This window comes from Homalodisca vitripennis, chromosome 6 (genome assembly GCF_021130785.1).
Source record: "Homalodisca vitripennis isolate AUS2020 chromosome 6, UT_GWSS_2.1, whole genome shotgun sequence".
Taxonomy (NCBI): Eukaryota; Metazoa; Arthropoda; class Insecta; order Hemiptera; family Cicadellidae; genus Homalodisca; species Homalodisca vitripennis.
The window spans coordinates 159,102,058-159,113,724 of record NC_060212.1 but is presented as its reverse complement, the minus strand read 5'-3'; the positions used below and the strand labels follow the sequence as shown (position 1 = coordinate 159,113,724).

General features: G+C 35.3%; 1 long non-coding RNA gene and 1 other non-coding gene across 2 annotated transcripts in view; one reads left to right on the top strand and one right to left on the bottom strand.

The window, feature by feature from the left end:
- Positions 1 to 1,340: 1,340 nt before the first annotated feature.
- The window catches only part of LOC124365087, a 33,537-nt gene continuing 23,210 nt past the window's right edge, over positions 1,341 to 11,667 (bottom strand). The window contains exon 3 of the long non-coding RNA XR_006922700.1: positions 1,341 to 1,424. This is a non-coding gene — a long non-coding RNA (uncharacterized LOC124365087). The remainder of the gene's footprint in view (positions 1,425 to 11,667) is intronic.
- On the top strand, positions 10,425 to 10,498 carry Trnan-guu. Its single transcript has one exon. It is a non-coding gene; the product is annotated as a tRNA-Asn (tRNA).

Genomic DNA, 11,667 nt, shown 5'->3' with positions numbered 1-11,667 from the left:
AAACTAATTACAATTACATGCTGAAGTAGGCAATTTAGCAAAATAAATGTATTATACTAATTAGAACCGATATTCACGAAAGGGATAATTCGATCTCATTGTACGCGGCGTATAATTCACTAAGCGGTCCTTCCCAAAGGATTACGTCCGATTTACAGGGTCTGAGCGGATTACAAGTATATTTAGAGGTTCGTTCCAGAGATGGGCCGATAGGAGACTTGCCGTGGTGGCAGAACGGCCGCCGACACCGACACGACACGTCCATGAGGAATGTTTTAATCTGTTTGGGAACCTGTCCGGTGTTTTGACGATATCGGACAGCATCTGGGCCACTGTTGGCGATAGGCGGCAGGCGGCCGGTCGCGGCGGCCTCATTGATTGCGCCGCAGCACCGTCGACACGGGTTTACAGTCTGATCGATGGTCGACGATCGCCTACATCTTTACCAGAACTAGAGTGTTTGATTACGGTTAGCACCTTTTGGGACTCGAGTAGTGCTGCAGTGAACTGTACATTATTTCAACCGATCCACAATTCGGATTTAGGACTATTTCTGTACATTGATGGTTTTAAAATTTACCGATCGTAAGTTCGAAACAATTATTTAATTAAATTTAGAGTGTTGGTATGAGCTCATACAACAGTTATGGGAAGCTTATTTACGTACCAAATAGTAAAGGTAATTTCGTTATAACCCAAGGTTCGGTGCTAGGAATATTTTTATTTATTAGTAAATATTTAGACTGAAAGTTAATTGAAACAAATTAACACTGTAGGCCACTGTGTGTTATAGTAAGTAAACGTGCAGTATTATTAAACAGCTCTAAAATCTGACCAATGTAACCAGATATTCGGCACCGTAACAAATCCGGTTTGATTACAAGTTTGCAAAAATATTCATTATAAATGTTAACTTGTAATTAAGCGTACATATTTCTTTAGTTTTAACACTGTGCAGTGTTGCTTGTGAAACTTTAATACTAATACATCACTTATAATTCCAATTATAAATCTGAATTAAATGTATAATAAACTTGGAAAAGGTCAAGTGAACTATGTTTATCAGCAATTTTATGAACAATACAATCATTTGGTTTATGAATTAAATCGTATATAATGCAATTGTTAATCATAACTCAATCACAACCTGACATGCAGGTTTGTTTAAGTAGAGAAATTTAATTTTTGCTGTTACGTTTGTAAAACCGTAATCTATGTAATAATATCTTTGTACACCGGAGAAGATTCTACAAGTAAATTTGTAAAAAAGTAAAATGTAAAGTGCTTACATAATTCTATAGGATAACATTCATCCATTCTAGAACAACCATCCGATCACTTACCAACAAATGGGCAATTCCAAGTCTCGGTTCTTGTCCATAACAGCCTTACGTAAAGTAACTCGTGGATATTGGTGAACATATCTGTAAAACATAGCAAGTGAATTAAATCACACTTCGGCAAATCCTGAAAATTATTAAACTGTACGATTAGGACATGGATATTTTTACAGTGAGCCTATAGCTCTATTGAATTTGTTGTTTGACCTGTCGAATTTAATGTTACATATTTATAAACTACTACTTTGAATGTTTCTCTTTTTTTTAACAAATACCGATCCTATTTTAAGCCTTATTCTGCCCGACCTTGTGGGCTACTGGACTGTGCGAGGATATTATCAAACAGATAATGGGGAAAGTCGAGACAGTACAGGATCGACGGTACTGATAAAGATTGAACCGCCATAAACAGGATTTTAACAAGAGCTCTAACACAGATTCCAAGTCTGACGTCATAGAGCGCTCGCCATCGGCACTCCCACATTGGAACTACTGTATTAATAAACAAGTGGTGTGAATTATAAACATAAACACGAATTGAGTACATAGCCATAGTAAACAATTCTAGAGTCAAAAATGTACTTGAAATAGCAACTGCAGCGAAGAGAAACGGCCGAAATGGGTTTACAAAACCAAAACCATGTTTGATACGAAACAGCAGCCGTATAAGTAGTCCGGTATATTTGATATAATGCAGTAGACTCGGCCGGTCCCCAAACAATTTAAATAAAGTGTAAAGTAGCGGAACACTAAGTCAGGGGTAATCCTAGCGGCTGTCCGGCAACTGAATTTATAATCCAAACATTAGCATTTTAAATGGCGCTGAGTCCAGAGACCGGCGGCCTAGCCTAGTAGGCTGTCGAGATTGTACTGGGGACATTTACAACAGAAAAGTGTTTACTCACTCTACACTATAACACAATAATTTCGATCCAAACATAGCAATAAATGGAAGTACCTCAACACTCATATTTTCTATTGTTACATTACAGTAAAACTCGCCCATTACTGCAACAATTCCTTCTTTACCGCTTATAACTTCCATTTCCGAACCTATTTCCTCCCATCACTGCTCATACATTCTATTACTGTACAGATATTCCATTTTAGAAGCGGATATTTAATTAGCAATGATATTATCTTACAATACAGCATAGACATTCTTTTACGACACAGATCTGCCAAGCAAAGATCTCAGCACAGATCTTCTAATCACAGAAAGATCTTTCGTTTTTGAGCAGATCTTCTATTACCATATACCTTCCATCACAACACAGACGTTCCATTATTGAACAGATCTTCCATTTTCGGATATATGCTTAATTAATATAAAAATCTTCCGCACAACACATGATAAAGATCTTCCATTATAATACATATCCTGCTCGTGTTTGTAACATTGTCATTTCATCACAGCACAGATATTTTATTAACGCGATTGTGTATTTCTGAACAAACATCTTATTTTAGCACAGACATTCCATTGCCATGAATATCTTCCGTTACCACATAGATATTACAGCACAGAAGTTCCATTACGAGAAACACCTTACATTACAACAAAGGTCTTCTATTCCAGAACAGACTCTCAATCACTGCATCTTCGATTGCAACATAAGACTTTCATTATATCCTCGATCAATCATAGGAAGAAATTAACGATTTCATTATCCTACATGAATTACAGGCCACATGTTAAAATGCCATATAACTGTATTTGGTTTGTTTACAAATCAAATTAATTTATTCTGCGATTTTCTCGTTGCCACCATGGTTACCTTTAAGACCAGTGTAAAAATGTTCGCTAACGCTCAGCCAACTCCTATAGAGTGATATGCATTATCATCGAACTCTTTCTTGCTTATATGGAAATGGGGCTTCATGCAAAATGTCAAGTCTATAGATCAGATCGTTCTCGAGCGGTCAGCCAGCAACTACTTTGATATTTTTACCTTGATCTCTGGTATATTGAATAATAATCCTTTGAAGATTACATGTAACACGATAAGAAACAGCAGTCATACTCTTTAAACCCATTATTTAAAAAATCTACATTTTTTGTACATAAATGTAAAAACGTTAAATAATGCTATTGGCGTCGATCACAGAAAATAAAAGAAACTTGCACATCGTGTATGGTATATATTGTGTGGTAATGTAGACATATACTTTGAGCCCGTGTTGAAATTTGTATGCACCTAGCTTGTGCACAGAACGGCTGGACCGATTCGACTAAAGATTTTTTAAATATTCGTTGAAATCCGAAAAATGTTTTAATGGAGAGAAAAATTGAAAACGTTTCCCCGAATATTTCAGAATTTGGAATAATAGTTATAATATTAACGAAACATAATTGAAATTTAAGTGACAGTAAACACTGTAGGCACTTTAAGCCCGATTTCGTTAAAGAGGCAGAAACATTTTTTTGCATTAAAATTTTAGCATTACTAAACATTCAGTCCTTGATCAGTACTGTAATGCAGATTGCAAAGACGAAGTAACTATCTAATTTTTACCAAGATTGCGCCAGGGCCAAATTTAAAGCAACGAAAGCGTTGGAAATGGCAATTTAAAATCTGTTATAAGACCCATCTTAATTATCAAAACTGTTAGTGTACGCACAGAATGTATTCGAAACTGGCTGGTTCCCTTTGCATTTTGGTATGTTTACTCTTGCCTTATACTGGTATCAGAACACAAGTCACGGGGAAGATTCTATTTGACCGAAGTATTCTTTTTAAGCTTACATGTGCATATATTTTCTTCAATGGAGTAAATAATCAAAATAAATTATAGCACCAGAAATTTGGTGCATGAGACCTACATATGTATACATCGTCTTGCTCGGAGCAACAGCGTAAATGTAACTGTAGAACCGTAGTTAAATTAGACCGGAGTATAATGTAGACATTCGGAGTAGACACTTTTACACTGCAGTTGTTTTTCAGTCGTACGTAAGTGTGTATACCTTTTCTTCGTCGTTATATAAAAGGCAAACTCAAATATAGCACTTTAAATGTCTCATACCGGAAGTAGATTATAAGGGTAAAAGTATGTCATGAAAACCAGCGTGTGTATATATTTTATTGATCAGGGCAACAAGGCAAACTAAACCGTGTCACCAATAAATGAATGTGAATTTATACGATGGGAATAGACACTTTTATAATATTCGTTGATAAAAAGGTTGTATATGTGGAGCTTCTCCGTCCTACGTAGATGTTTCCTTCGTCTGGAGAAGTCAAGATCACCCGAAATAACTTAGACCGGATTAAATTACAAAGGCAAAGCAGACGATTTTTGACCCAAGTAGGTTTCCAGCCCCCTTTTATGTATATATCTTCTTTATCAAGACATTAAACCAAGCAAACACGACTATGGCGTCAGAAATGTAATTGATTCAAACCGAATATGTATACTCCTACACACGCTAATCCGTTAATAAGAAACAGTACCAATTTCATGTAACTTTTTAATGTTTCAACCACGAATACATAAAATTAATAAAAGTAGGATAAGTACCTACTTCTGTTTGAAAATTGTTATAGGACTCCACTATATTAAATCATAAAATAATTGACTACAAAGGGTACGCTCTTAGATTTTGAAAATTGCGTGCGAAACCGCGGGCAACTGTTAGTAAATTGGTTATTATAACTATTCCAAGTCGCAGCAGTCAGCTGAACTTACGTTAATACACAAAAGACTGTTTTCAGGCTCAAACAGCGTCAACAAATTGCCATCGCAAAAAAAAACAATTGATATAATATTTCGGCCTCGCAGTGATCAATCTTCAGTCTAAAACTGTTAGACGAACAGGTTTTGGTAATAGTTTATGACTAAAATTCTCTCCACAGTATGGCCAAAATATTTTAAAATTTGGATTATGATAGCAATCTTTCGACAACCTGAAACCCTTGATAATTTTCATCAGACCGGCCACCTAAAAATATGCTTATGCTTCAGTATTCCTCTTTATCAATAATTTTAAATGCATCCATATTCCAATTGAGCCTTACTTTAAGAAATAGAAAACTAATTTAATCATCTGTGTTACAATTGCACGTTTACAGAGCAGCCGGTTCAACACTGTAACGTTTCATTGGTGTAAAACGGAACTTTTGTTTGCAACTCTGAGGATTCGAAAATTCCTCATCCACTAGAGATAATTTCTTCGTTTTGAAAAGGTCAGATCGTTGTGAACCAGAACCAAGCCAAGTGTTGCGGAAGCGCTAAAGTCGTTAACGACGAAAAGGCCGCGACTCCGCGAAACTGGCTGTCGTTGAGGCTCGTTGAGGCGTGATAATTGCGAGATCGTTGGGGCGTCCCTGTGAGGATACCTTTGCTGGATTTACGCCGTGGGATTCATTCATTCATTCACACGCCAGTTTTCAACCGGGCGTCAATTTAGAGTTTAATTGCTAAGCGAACATCGCTTTCAAGAAAAGTCTCGGATGTAGCTGTAGGGGATGAAGAGTCCGGGTGGGGGGGGGGTTATAAACAAGCTGTTTGCGTCAATACGATGCACGCGGTTCAAAAAGAGACACTTTTTCAGTGTTTGAAGAGGCGAGGCGAGGCGAGGCGACAGGAGACGAGAGGCGGTTAGTTAGTGTTGTATAAAGCTGTGCCAAAGCAAGGGCAGGAGTGCTGAAGGCTTAATTAAGAAGCTCAAGAGCACACCCAGAGATGCTAATTAGCCAGTTACCGCAACCACGCACTCTAGGAACCAACAAATGTACCAGGCTCTGCCACTTCAGCCTCCCAGTTGACACGTTACATTCTTGGGCTCCTCCACTTGGTTTGAGGCGACAGCACGTTCACAACTTTATACACGTCATTTGTTCACTAGTTAGGGGAGAATATAATATATAATTTCATTATCATTTCTTGATAACAGGGCTCAACGCTTTCCATGTAACGCTTCAATATAGTATATTATTATTGTCTAGAGAGGATCAGGCTGGAAGTTAAGAATACTGACCAGTGATGTTCAATAGGACATCATCTCTCTGATCTCACAATGGTTTGAGAAAATGCTTCATTGCAAATCTGGAAGTCGATCCTGTTCCTTGTTTGGAACCTGATCCTGTCCTTCAAAATGCCTAGATGAGTAAGTTGTCTTGTAGTCTTAGAAAGAAGTACCAAACTTGTCCTCCATATGCCTGGGTACTTGAGGTGGAGTATTCATCACTCAAATATTGATAGTGTAATCAACTTACTCCGTTCCAAATGGTTGTTGTGCTCTTTGTAATAGTTAGTAACATGATGGTTGGCGTTAGGTCGGGCTAACCATTGATCAGCCAATTTCACAGTTATATAACTTTGTCCGAATATCGGCTCTTCTTTTTCTTCCAAACACAGGGTTATTGTGACAGGGTTGCCCGTCCATCACTGAGTTAGATGTTAGAAGAATTGGCCTTTCATACGAGCTTGTATATTCTTTATACCTGTATTCTGTTAGCTCTTCGTGGACGCTGATGATTTGTAAATGTTACATTGTAATTTTTGTATTAGCTATGAATAAATTGTAAACAGTTGTTTTAACAATGATAGTGCTAAATAATGATCAGTAAGTAAAGTGAATAGTTTATTTCCAACATTATGATTTAATCATTTTACTATACCGACATAAGCATTCAATGTTTTGCGAGTATTTCTAACGCGTTTCTTTACAAATTACCTATTAGTTTGGCAACTGCTGCAAACAAAAACAAGTGAGGGGTTTTCATAAGAAGTTATAGTGATTAAAAGATATGCAGTGATTTAAGCATTAAAATAAGGTTTTGAGTTCAAGAAACCCTAGGGGATAGTTGTGTGGAAAACTGCGTAAACAATCTCTCATTTTGAAGATTTTAGTTCGGAGTACTGCGCCAGAGATATTAGGCAATCTGCCTAATAGTATAGTTTATTTAGAAAGTTTTAGTTGGGAGTCTCGACACAAAGAGGTGTAGTCCGGTAATTAATATCTATAAATATGGTATATTAAATAATAATAAAAATTTAATAATGATGATAATAATAATAACAATAATAATAGTATTAAGTAATAATAATAATATTAAGTGAATAATTAACAATATAACTAATTTATTTATTGTATTCTACTGGCTGGCTTCGCATTATCGTATATACAGGTAAGCGGTCCCCTACTCTTTGCGCTGTATCTCAAAAAGGGTTGAACGTACATAAAATTACTTCAAACAAAAGTTGAAGATAATTTTCCGTTCTACAATTTCTCTAACCGCCTTCAAAGTCATTTAGCTTAAGGGAAACGAGATATTTGCAAAAAACTGATTTTCATGAACTTTGACCTTAAATATCTTAAGTCGCGTACACGTGATTATATGAGACTTTTGAGGTAAGTTTTATACCATCAAAATAAAGACGTATGCACATTTTTAGCTTATTATCTTTCATTCCGAGGTTGCATCCTTATTTTGCCTTATTTTACTGAGTTAGTGTTGGGGGAACTTGATTACCAAAATCTTTCACTCAGAAAGTATTAGTTTTGGAGTCCCGACGTCATACACATGTTGGAGAGTTTGCCTAATTAAATCGTTCTTTTGCACAATATATATAATTTTGAAGGATTGATTTCGGAAAACTGTCGAGATCATGAAAAACTTGCATACCAGAACTTCTCATTTGATGGTATTTGGTACGGAGAACCCGAGGCGAAGGAGTTGTTAAGGACCCTGCCTATAAAATCTACCATTTGGTGGTTTTTAGTTTAGGAGTTTTGATGCAGTGTAGATCCAGAGAAACTTGCGTACCAAAACTTCTCATTTTATGGTATTTAGTAGAAGACGATATTGTTCTCCATGTGTACTGACAAGAGTTTTCATGAAAAACAGTTTTTGTACTGATGGACGCTTGCTAAATAAAGACCTATTTATTTATTCTTTTATTCTATAAATATTTAATACATGAATTATATAACAGCTTTATTCATGCAATCTAATTTTAGAAAAATAGTGAGAGAACAGTGAACAAAGAACAAGCGTTCCTTACTACGGACTATAGTACTTTTAAATAGTCTTAACCTCATCGCACTGCACCGAATGTAACTCAGTAAAATAAGGCAAAATAATTTTGCAAATATCTCGTTTCCCTTACGCTAAATGACTTTGAAGGTAGTTAGAGAAATTGTAGAACGGGGAAAATTCTCTTCAACTTTTGTTTGAAGTAATTTTATGTACGTTCAACCCTTTTTGAGATACAGCGCAAAGAGTAGGGGAACGCTTACCTGTATATACGATAATGCGAGGTCTGCCAGTAGAATACAATAAATAAATGAGTTATAATGCTAATTATTCACTTAATATTATTATTATTACTTAATATTATTATTATTGTTATTATAATTATCATATTATAAATTTTTTATTATTATGATTTTCATGGCCTTTGACCTTAAATATCTTAAGTCGCTTATGAGACTTTTGAGGTAAGTTTTATACCATTAAAAATAAATACGTGTGCAAATTTTTAGCTTATTATCTTTCATTCCGAGGTTGCATCCTTATTTTACCGGACTAATGTGGCACTTTCCCAGGAATGTGTTTTAAATTAACAGGAAAACAGTTAGTAGTTATGCGTTATAACACCAGTTGCGTTGAATAGGCCTAAAGTTAAAGTAAGTAGGTACCTACAATCATAGAAATCAGCTGTATTAATGAACTTAGAACAATGCAGACTGGTCATAACGGTTGTCATTATTTGTTATCAAATATTATTGTTGATCCTTGAAATTCTTCTACTGTTATTAATCTATTATTATGATTAAGTTTCCATGAAAAGTACTGTTTGTGACTCGTACCAGAAGATATCCCGGTGTCTGATCTAACTTTTGAAGTAACACTGGTAAATGAAACATTATCGTGTTCCAGAAAAGACCACTTTTGATAGTTATGAAATGTACTATTCTACAAGTAACAGTAGGTACGCGCTATAAAAACTTTTATTTCAAGAATCCAACATATCAGTAGCCAAAGTTTAGTTGATTTGTTCCCAATCCTGAAATAATGTCCATGTCATTCTCAGTAAAACTAATGCAGAAGAACTGGTGGCCAAATTTGAGAATTGGGGTCTTTTTCGTTTAAGGGCCAGCACAAAAGACCCTAGCTTGCCTATTCAAAACTCAGATCACGCGATGCTTGCCCGCTGCGCAGCGCTTTGCGCTGCTTGCTGTTTTAGAAAAAACATTAACTCGAGCTTGCAAAGTCCAAGCCCAAATCAACTCATCACGCTTTATTGAACAAGAAAAACTAAGTAGGTTTCATTACAGGCAAAAGATAAGCGGCGCGCGTTTATCACTGATAAGATAAGACGAGTTTATACTAGAAGTAGTACCTGGACTACTGCTCTACGAACTAATAACACAAACACAAAAAACGATTAAATGCACTGTCAGTCAGGTATAGTATGTTTGTAAGGTGCTGGCCCTTAAACGAAAAAGACCCGAGAATTGTATTTACAATACAATACTGCACTATGCGTTATGTTGCTTGTATCAGATTTTATGTTCTCGGCAATATTAGGCCTAATCTATAGCACAGGATGGCACTTGATGGGTACACACCCCCGTAGTTGGAAAACGTAATCGTATCAGCCTTCTATTGGTACCATTACGTACAGAAGCCGGTTTTAAAATTAAAAAATCTTAAATAATTACTGTATAAGGTAGGAGTAGCTACACCACGTGTCACATGACAGGCTTCGCTGAGGTGCTTACAAAATTTTAAGTCTATGGACCATTTTATTAGACTATATATTACTTGTTAAAATGCCGTATGATTCTACTCAGTTTTTTTTAATTCATGTATTATGTATATCCTACAAATTTGTCATTACCGTCACGGTTATCCATAAGACGATGTAAAAGATTTACACTAACGCTGAGCCAAATCCCGTGAAGTGACATGCAACGTCGTCGAACTCAGCCTTGCTTATATAGAAATGAAGCGTGCAAAATGTAAACTCTTTAGTTCTTACTTCGCTAAGTTTCCAATAAGGTGGTGGGGCATAATGATAAAAGACGTGAACAGGTTCAACAGTTTACATTTCTATCACCCAACCACCGAAGCCTCCGTGGCGCAATCGGCTAGCGCGTTCGGCTGTTAACCGAAAGGTTGGTGGTTCGAGCCCACCCGGGGGCGGTTACTTTTTGCCGCTTGTGAGATAATTTTTTGCACTTTGTTAATATTAAAAAAAACGTTCTATGTTTTGATAATAGAGGAAAATGTCGTTTAATATTTTTTTTACAATTTGGTCATTGTTACATTAAACGAGTATTTGAAATAGAACAGAAGACTATTTAATTTATTAGTATTTAAAATAAAATCATGAGAGCACGTTTTATACAAAGCTTTCAGAATCGATGATGAAAAATACCTAAAATAAAAAGACAGGTAACCCATTTCAATTTTATTTCAATAGGGATAATGTTAAATAAATAATATGTCGAAAAACAAAAGCAGGGTTTTTAAATAATGAAAAATGGCCAATAGAAACAAGATAATGTTTTAATACCAGGAAATTTAACTTTTGAATCGAAAAAAAAAAACGAAAATAGTGAAAGTTAAAAGTTAAAAACTACCCTAAATTAGTAAGGTAATTTGTACTTGACGAACCGTAATTAAAGTAATAAGGTTTTCTATATCATTTAAACTATTAAAAGGATAAATTTTTAAATTTTATTTAATAAAAACTGTTATAATCATAACGACACGGCCAACATAATTAAAAACAATGATTGTGTAAATGCTATTTAGTGAAAAAAAACTAAAATGTGACATTATATGTGCCCTCTGCTACATAATTAACTAAAACACTGTTTTTGATACCATACAGTAAATGTAAAAGAAGAAACAAGAATTTTGAAAAAAAAAAAAAACTCCTAACTATTTATTCTTCCACTATATAATCTTTTTTGTTTACAATAGGTTTCTTTGTCGGTAATCTAACGCGGTGACTTATTTGTTATATTTCCTTTGCAACAAATGAATTCTTAGAAAGAACACTTATATTATTTACAAAATAATATTGCAATAAATGTTCTATAATCGTTTCAAAAAGAGTGGTGTTGAGCTTATTGGGCCAAGCAGTAGCAAAGCTTTTACGTTAGTATCCACAATAATAGAATTACATTGTACATTAAAAATTAATTATTGTTAGCTGTTTGAATTTTACGGATGGCTAGCATCATAGTCAGTCCACGAGGCTGAAAATCCTGAGTACAATATACTGTACAGAATTCAATATACCACCAAGAACTTGCCCACTTAACAGTGTTAGCCAAAAGGATTATCAGGGGCAGCGCGGCGCT